Source organism: Bombina bombina, chromosome 3, assembly GCF_027579735.1.
Source record: "Bombina bombina isolate aBomBom1 chromosome 3, aBomBom1.pri, whole genome shotgun sequence".
Taxonomy (NCBI): domain Eukaryota; kingdom Metazoa; phylum Chordata; class Amphibia; order Anura; family Bombinatoridae; genus Bombina; species Bombina bombina.
The window spans coordinates 1,284,107,196-1,284,115,081 of record NC_069501.1 but is presented as its reverse complement, the minus strand read 5'-3'; positions in this window follow the sequence as shown (position 1 = coordinate 1,284,115,081).

The following is a 7,886-nucleotide window of genomic DNA, read 5'->3' as shown; positions in this document are numbered from 1 at the left end:
TCAAAACTTCTAAGCTCTTGTCAAGTACTTCATTCTGTTCCTCATCCTTCCATAGCGCAGTGCATGGAAGTAATAGGATTGATGGTTGCAACAATGGACATTGTTCCTTTTGCACGAATTCATCTAAGACCATTACAACTGTGCATGCTCAGACAGTGGAATGGGGATTATACAGACTTGTCTCCGACGATTCAAGTAGATCAAAAGACCAGAGATTCACTCCGTTGGTGGCTGACCCTGGACAATCTGTCACAGGGAATGAGCTTCCGCAGACCAGAGTGGGTCATTGTCATGACCGACGCCAGCCTAGTGGGCTGGGGTGCGGTCTGGGAATCCCTGAAAGCTCAGGGTCTATGGTCTCGGGAAGAGTCTCTTCTCCCGATAAACATTCTGGAACTGAGAGCGATATTCAATGCTCTCAGAGCTTGGCCTCAACTAGCAAAGGCCAAATTCATAAGGTTTCAGTCAGACAACATGACGACCGTTGCATATATCAATCATCAGGGGGGAACAAGGACTTCCCTGGCGATGAAAGAAGTGACCAAGATAATTCAATGGGCGGAGGATCACTCCTGCCACTTGTCTGCGATCCACATCCCAGGAGTGGAAAATTGGGAAGCGGATTTTCTGAGTCGTCAGACATTCCATCCGGGGGAGTGGGAACTCCATCCGGAAATCTTTGCCCAAATAACTCAATTATGGGGCATTCCAGACATGGATCTGATGGCGTCTCGTCAGAACTTCAAGGTTCCTTGCTACGGGTCCAGATCCAGGGATCCCAAGGCGACCCTAGTAGATGCACTAGTAGCACCTTGGACCTTCAACCTAGCTTATGTATTCCCACCGTTTCCTCTCATCCCCAGGCTGGTAGCCAGGATCAATCAGGAGAGGGCCTCTGTGATCTTGATAGCTCCTGCGTGGCCACGCAGGACTTGGTATGCAGGCCTGGTGAATATGTCATCGGCTCCACCATGGAAGCTACCTTTGAGACAGGACCTTCTTGTTCAGGGTCCATTCGAACATCCGAATCTGGTTTCCCTCCAACTGACGGCTTGGAGATTGAACGCTTGATTTTATCAAAGCGTGGGTTTTCAGATTCTGTAATAGATACTCTGATTCAGGCTAGAAAGCCTGTAACTAGAAAAATTTACCATAAAATATGGAAAAAATATATCTGTTGGTGTGAATCTAAAGGATTCCCATGGAACAAGATAAAAATTCCTAAGATTCTATCCTTTCTACAAGAAGGTTTGGAGAAAGGATTATCTGCAAGTTCTCTGAAGGGACAGATCTCTGCTTTATCTGTTTTACTTCACAAAAGACTGGCAGCTGTGCCAGATGTTCAAGCATTTGTTCAGGCTCTGGTTAGGATCAAGCCTGTTTACAGACCTTTCACACCTCCCTGGAGTCTAAATCTAGTTCTTTCAGTTCTTCAAGGGGTTCCGTTTGAACCCTTACATTCCGTAGATATTAAGTTATTATCTTGGAAAGTTTTGTTTTTGGTTGCAATTTCTTCTGCTAGAAGAGTTTCAGAGTTATCTGCTCTGCAGTGTTCTCCGCCCTATCTGGTGTTCCATGCAGATAAGGTGGTTTTGCGTACTAAGCCTGGTTTTCTTCCGAAAGTTGTTTCCAACAAAAATATTAACCAGGAGATAGTTGTACCTTCTTTGTGTCCGAATCCAGTTTCAAAGAAGGAACGTTTGTTACACAATTTGGACGTAGTCCGTGCTCTAAAATTCTATTTAGAGGCTACTAAAGATTTCAGACAAACATCTTCCTTGTTTGTTGTTTATTCTGGTAAAAGGAGAGGTCAAAAAGCGACTTCTACCTCTCTTTCCTTTTGGCTTAAAGCATTATCCGATTGGCTTATGAGACTGCCGGACGGCAGCCTCCTGAAAGAATCACAGCTCACTCCACTAGGGCTGTGGCTTCCACATGGGCCTTCAAGAACGAGGCTTCTGTTGACCAGATATGTAAGGCAGCGACTTGGTCTTCACTGCACACTTTTGCCAAATTTTACAAATTTGATACTTTTGCTTCTTCGGAGGCTATTTTTGGGAGAAAGGTTTTGCAAGCCGTGGTGCCTTCCATTTAGGTGACCTGATTTGCTCCCTCCCTTCATCCGTGTCCTAAAGCTTTGGTATTGGTTCCCACAAGTAAGGATGACGCTGTGGACCGGACACACCAATGTTGGAGAAAACAGAATTTATGCTTACCTGATAAATTACTTTCTCCAACGGTGTGTCCGGTCCACGGCCCGCCCTGGTTTTTTAATCAGGTCTGATGAATTATTTTCTCTAACTACAGTCACCACGGTATCATATGGTTTCTCCTATATATATTTCCTCCTGTCCGTCGGTCGAATGACTGGTGTGGGCGGAGCCTAGGAGGGATCATGTGACCAGCTTTGCTGGGACTCTTTGCCATTTCCTGTTGGGGAAGAGAATATCCCACAAGTAAGGATGACGCCGTGGACCGGACACACCGTTGGAGAAAGTAATTTATCAGGTAAGCATAAATTCTGTTTTAATTATATATTTATAACATTAATGTCTTTGAACAAAGTTAAGACATAAGAATGTCTATAAGTGTATATATATCTACACATGAAAGTGCTAAGATATAGTGATGTGGTGAATGGACACATAGGTGTTAAAGCTAGACATTTTGGAGATTCTGTGATATCCTAAATTAGATGGAGATGTGATTAAATATAAATGAATTTAATCAGAAACTGGAATTTAAACTTATTCCCAAAAATTGATTAAATCATATCTGGAGTTTAATCCTAAGGGTAGCCTTGTCTTTAATGTGAAGATCCAATATACTTCCCTTTTGGCAAGTATATTCTCGAGGTTGCCCCCTCTCTTAGGCACCTTGGCTTGTTCAATTGCTGCCCATCTGAATGTATTAAGGCTACAATTATGTTTGGTTGCAAAATGCTGTACAAGGGGCGTGCTGGATGTACCCTTAGTAATGGTAGAAAAATGTTCCCTAATGCGGGAGTTTATATCTCTTGAGGTTAAACCTACATATTGGATGTTACACAAAGTGCAGGCAATAATGTATATGACATCAGTACTTTGGCAATTAAGGCAAGTTTTGATAAGGTATGTCTGTCCATTTACTGTTGAGGTAAATTCCTTAGTGACCCAGACATAGTCACAGGGTTTGCACTTTCTGTGTCCACAATTAAACATGCCTAAATGTTGTAACCAAGAACTGGTATGACGAGCTGTCTGTTTAGGTTCTGTTGGAGACAAGATAGATGCCAGTGTACGGCTTTTTTTGTATGAGCACCTAACACCTTGTTTTACGGTTTCTATCAACTTATCATCAGCCGCCAGTAGGGGAAAATGTTTCCTAACGGTATTGCAGATTTGCGAATACTGTGTGCTGAAAGTTGTCACAAAGTGTACGCCTTGAAAATCACTAAATATTTTTTTGGGCTTGTCTACCAATAGTTGTTCCCTGTCCAAATTGTCAATGGCTAACCTTGCTTGTCTGATATGACTGCGTGCATACTTTCTCTCTCTAAGTCTATTCTCTAGACAACCTGCCTCCTGCACGTAATCCATAGTATTGCTACAGTTTCTCTTAAGTCTGGTAAACTGAACTTTTGCAACAGCATATGATGTATTCTTCGGGTGGCAACTGGAAGTGTGCAGAAGGGTGTTGCCAGAGATAAGCTTGCGATATACCTTTGACACAATTTTACCACTACTGTCTCCTATAAGACATAAGTCTAAATAGTTGACAGAAAACGGATCTGTGATATGTGTAAAACTTAGATTCCAATTATTATTATTGATCATCTCCATAAAAGATGTGATGTCAGCAGGAGGACCTGACCAAATGAAGAGGAGGTCATCGATATAACGTTTAAAGAAACAAATGTGTGATCTGTATGGGTTACTATGGTCAAAGATGTTATCTAGCTCCCATTTACCAAGAAATAAGTTTGCATAAGATGGGGCATATTTTGCCCCCATGGCCATTCCACATCTTTGTACATAGTATTGCCCTTCAAAGGTGAAAAAATTATGAGTTAGTAAAAACTCTAGAATCCGCAAGATATATTTTTTGAAAATCTGGTGTGTATTCAGTAGTAGTGGTCAAAAAGTACCTAATTGCCTCAATACCTCTGTTATGTGGAATTGTGGAATATAAAGAAACCACGTCAACTGAAAGCCAGTGATAGTTGGATTGCCATCTCACATCAGCTAGGAGATTCAATATGTGTTTCAAATCTTTAGTGTACGAGGGTAGTGAATTGACCAATGGTTGTAAGATGGCATCCAACCACTGGGATAATCTTTCAAATATAGAGTCAACACCACTAACTATTGGGCGGCCCTTTACGTTAGTGAGAGATTTGTGCACCTTGGGGAACATGTGGAACACTGGAATCCTAGGATACTTAACATTTAGATAATCAGCTGTATTTTCATCTAGGAAACCATGTTCCACACCATCATCCAAGATGTCAAGTAATAATTTCCTATAATCATTGGTGGGATTCCTTAGTAAAAGAGAGTAGTCTGAGGGGTTATTAAGCTGTCTGAGAGCCTCTGATACATAGTCTGTCCTGTCTAAAACCACAATGGTACCCCCCTTATCTGATGGACAAATCACCAGATCAGGTTGTTGTTGTAATGACCTTAGTGCTTGTGATTGTATTTTTGTCAAACTTTGTGATATCCCTTTAAATCTGAACCTGCATAAGCACTTCCTTCCTATTTAAGGAAGTGCTTACCCCTCAATCAGGGCCTGAAAATTGAAGCTGTTTTTCACTTCTCCTTGCTCCTCTGTGGAGCTACTACCACATTGTGCTATTGTTACTTTAACCTTCAGGTCTTTTACTTCGCCTTCGATACCCGCTGGGTATCTACAGTTACCTCTTTTCAGACCGGGATCATCTTCCGGATTCATCCGCCATTCGGAACTTCTTTCACCACGCCGAAGTCGCGCTCACACCAAACAGACGCTGAACCTAAGAGCTGCAACTTACCTCTCAGCCTTTATTTCTAAAAGGCATTACCGCTCTCCACGCTTCTTTCCACCGCTACTGTTAAGATAAGTACCGCTCTCCACGCTACAATTTATTCATTCATAAAGGTTAAACCTTAAACACCATTGTTTGTTATTGGAGTTATCTATAACCTTTATTGTGATTTTCATCTGACTCAGTATATTGCGGTTTGGGATTCAAGCTAGTATGTCTGGACTGTGTATATATTTTATTGCGTGAAAGTGTGAGTGCGTGAAGAAATTACCTTTACTTTATCAAGCAGTCTAAACCTTTGCTTTGCTTAATCTGCTTTAATCTGCATTAACTGTTGCATTATTTTGTAACACATATGTCATACTCTGAACTTAAATCTCAGTTACTCATAATCTTTCCTGAATATTTATATATTCGTATCTTAGTGAAGTTTCATATTATTCTATCAATTACAAAATGAATGACTCACCTTAAATAAGTAAGTTTAATAAATCATTTTCTCTTGCTTATTTTAAGAAAAGAGCAACAAAACCTTTATTTTTCATATTCTAATTATCACACTATTAGATAACTTTTGGTTATCACAGAATTTTCAGGCCCATAAGGTTATAACCTGTAGAATATAGGATGGATCCTAGTGAAATAAAAAATGAATTCACCAACATTCATCAAAAATTAGAATATCTAGCCAGGGCCTTAACTGAGGTACAATCAGAAAATAAAGCACTTAAAACTCTAATAAAAGAATGTTTACCAGCCAAGAGCTCAGAAGTCCCTGAACCTCACATTAACTATCCTCAACCCTTTTCTGGTAAACGAAGTGAATATAGAGACTTTAAAAATGCTTGCAAATTACTTTTTTCATTAAGGCCTAAAACTTATCACTCTGAGAGAATCAAGGTTTGTACTACCATCTCCTTCCTCCAGGGGGAGCCTCGCTCATGGGCTAATAGATATTTTGAGAATAACCATCCAATCTTAGATTCCCTGGAAGAATTTTTTTTAGCCATGACATCCTTATATGAGGACTCTCATTCCCAGATGACGGCAGAAACGAAATTGAGATCCCTAAAACAGGGTAAGAGGAATATAGAAGACTATATTACCGAATTCCAAATGTGGATAGATGATTCCAAATGGAATGAAATTAGTTTGAAGAACCAGTTCAGACTGGGCCTTTCAGAATTGTTAAAAGATGAGTTGTCCCGTTTGGAGATGCCCGAAACCCTGAATGGACTGATGAAATTAAGTACTACCCTGGATCGGCGATTACGTGAAAGGAAGGCTGAGAGAGCTACCTATGACGTACCACCTAGATGTCCTTATCTTTACACACCCAACCAGGAAAAGGGTACTTCAAATCAAACCCCAATGGAGATTGGTGCCATAAAAGGACCTTTAACACCTGAAGAAAAGGCCAGACGCAGATCTGAGAATCTTTGCTTATATTGTGGGCAAAAAGAACACTCAGTTAATAATTGCCCAATTCTTCAAAAGCAGAAGAAGGGTAAGATTCATTCAAAACATAATATTTTATACTTCACTCAAAACCCTCAACTGACTCTTAACCTTTCTTTACAGTGGGATCAGAAAAACGTGCAGTCTAATGCATTGATCGATTCTGGGGCAGCCGGAAATTATATCGATATTTCTTTTGTTGATTTAAATAAAATTCCTATTGTTTGTAAGGCACAACCAGTCTCTGTTAAAATCATTGATGGTTCCCTCATACAACATGGTCCCATTACCCATCAAACGATACCTTTACTAGTGACAACTGACAATGGACATACTGAATATCTTACTTTTGACTTAATTTCCATCCACATGCATACACTTATTTTTGGCTTTACATGGTTAAAAAAACATAACCCCAGCATTGACTGGTCCACTCCACAGGTATCATTAGCATCACCATTCTGTTTAAAAACATGTTATCCATATCAGTTAATCTCTGCTATTGAACCCGAATTACCAGAAATTTATCAGGATCTGGCAGAGGTGTTTGATCTAAAAGAGGCAGAAAACCTCCCCCCTCATAGGGAGTTTGATTGTCCAATTGATCTGATACCGGGCTCTCAAATTCCTCACGGAAAAATATACCCACTTTCACAAGAGGAACTTACTTACTTACGTTCCTATTTAGACGACAATCTCCGAAAAGGTTTTATATCCCACTCAACATCTCCAGCTGCTGCTGGAATGTTCTTAGTACGTAATAAGGACGGTACAATAAGACCCATTATTGATTATAGAGCTTTAAATGAAATTACTGTTAAAAACAGGTATCCTCTACCCCTCATACCCGAATTATTGGAACGTTTAAACGAAGCTACAATTTATTCAAAACTTGATCTTAAGGGGGCTTACAATCTTATCCGTATGAAAGAAGGTCATGAGTGGAAAACCGCCTTTAGAACCCGTTATGGGCTTTTTCAATATAATGTAATGCCCTTCGGCTTAAGCAATGCTCCTGCAACATTCCAGCATTTTATTAATGAAATATTCCACGACCTTATGGACATCTGTGTTATAATTTACTTAGATGATATTCTAATATACTCCAAAACACCCTCTGATCACGAAAAGCATGTAAGATGGGTACTCACCCGTCTCAAAGAGCACAAATTATATGCTAAATTAGAAAAATGTGTATTCCATGTCTCTAAGATAAAATTTTTAGGTTATATAATAACTCCTAACCATGTACAAATGGATCCTGACAAAGTGTCCGCCATTAAAGATTGGCCAGCTCCCACTACTGTAAAAGCGTTACAACGCTTTATCGGTTTCGCTAATTTTTATCGAAAGTTTATTAAAAACTTTTCTTCAATAGTAAGACCACTGACACAACTGACTAGTGTTAATCAAAAATTTAAAT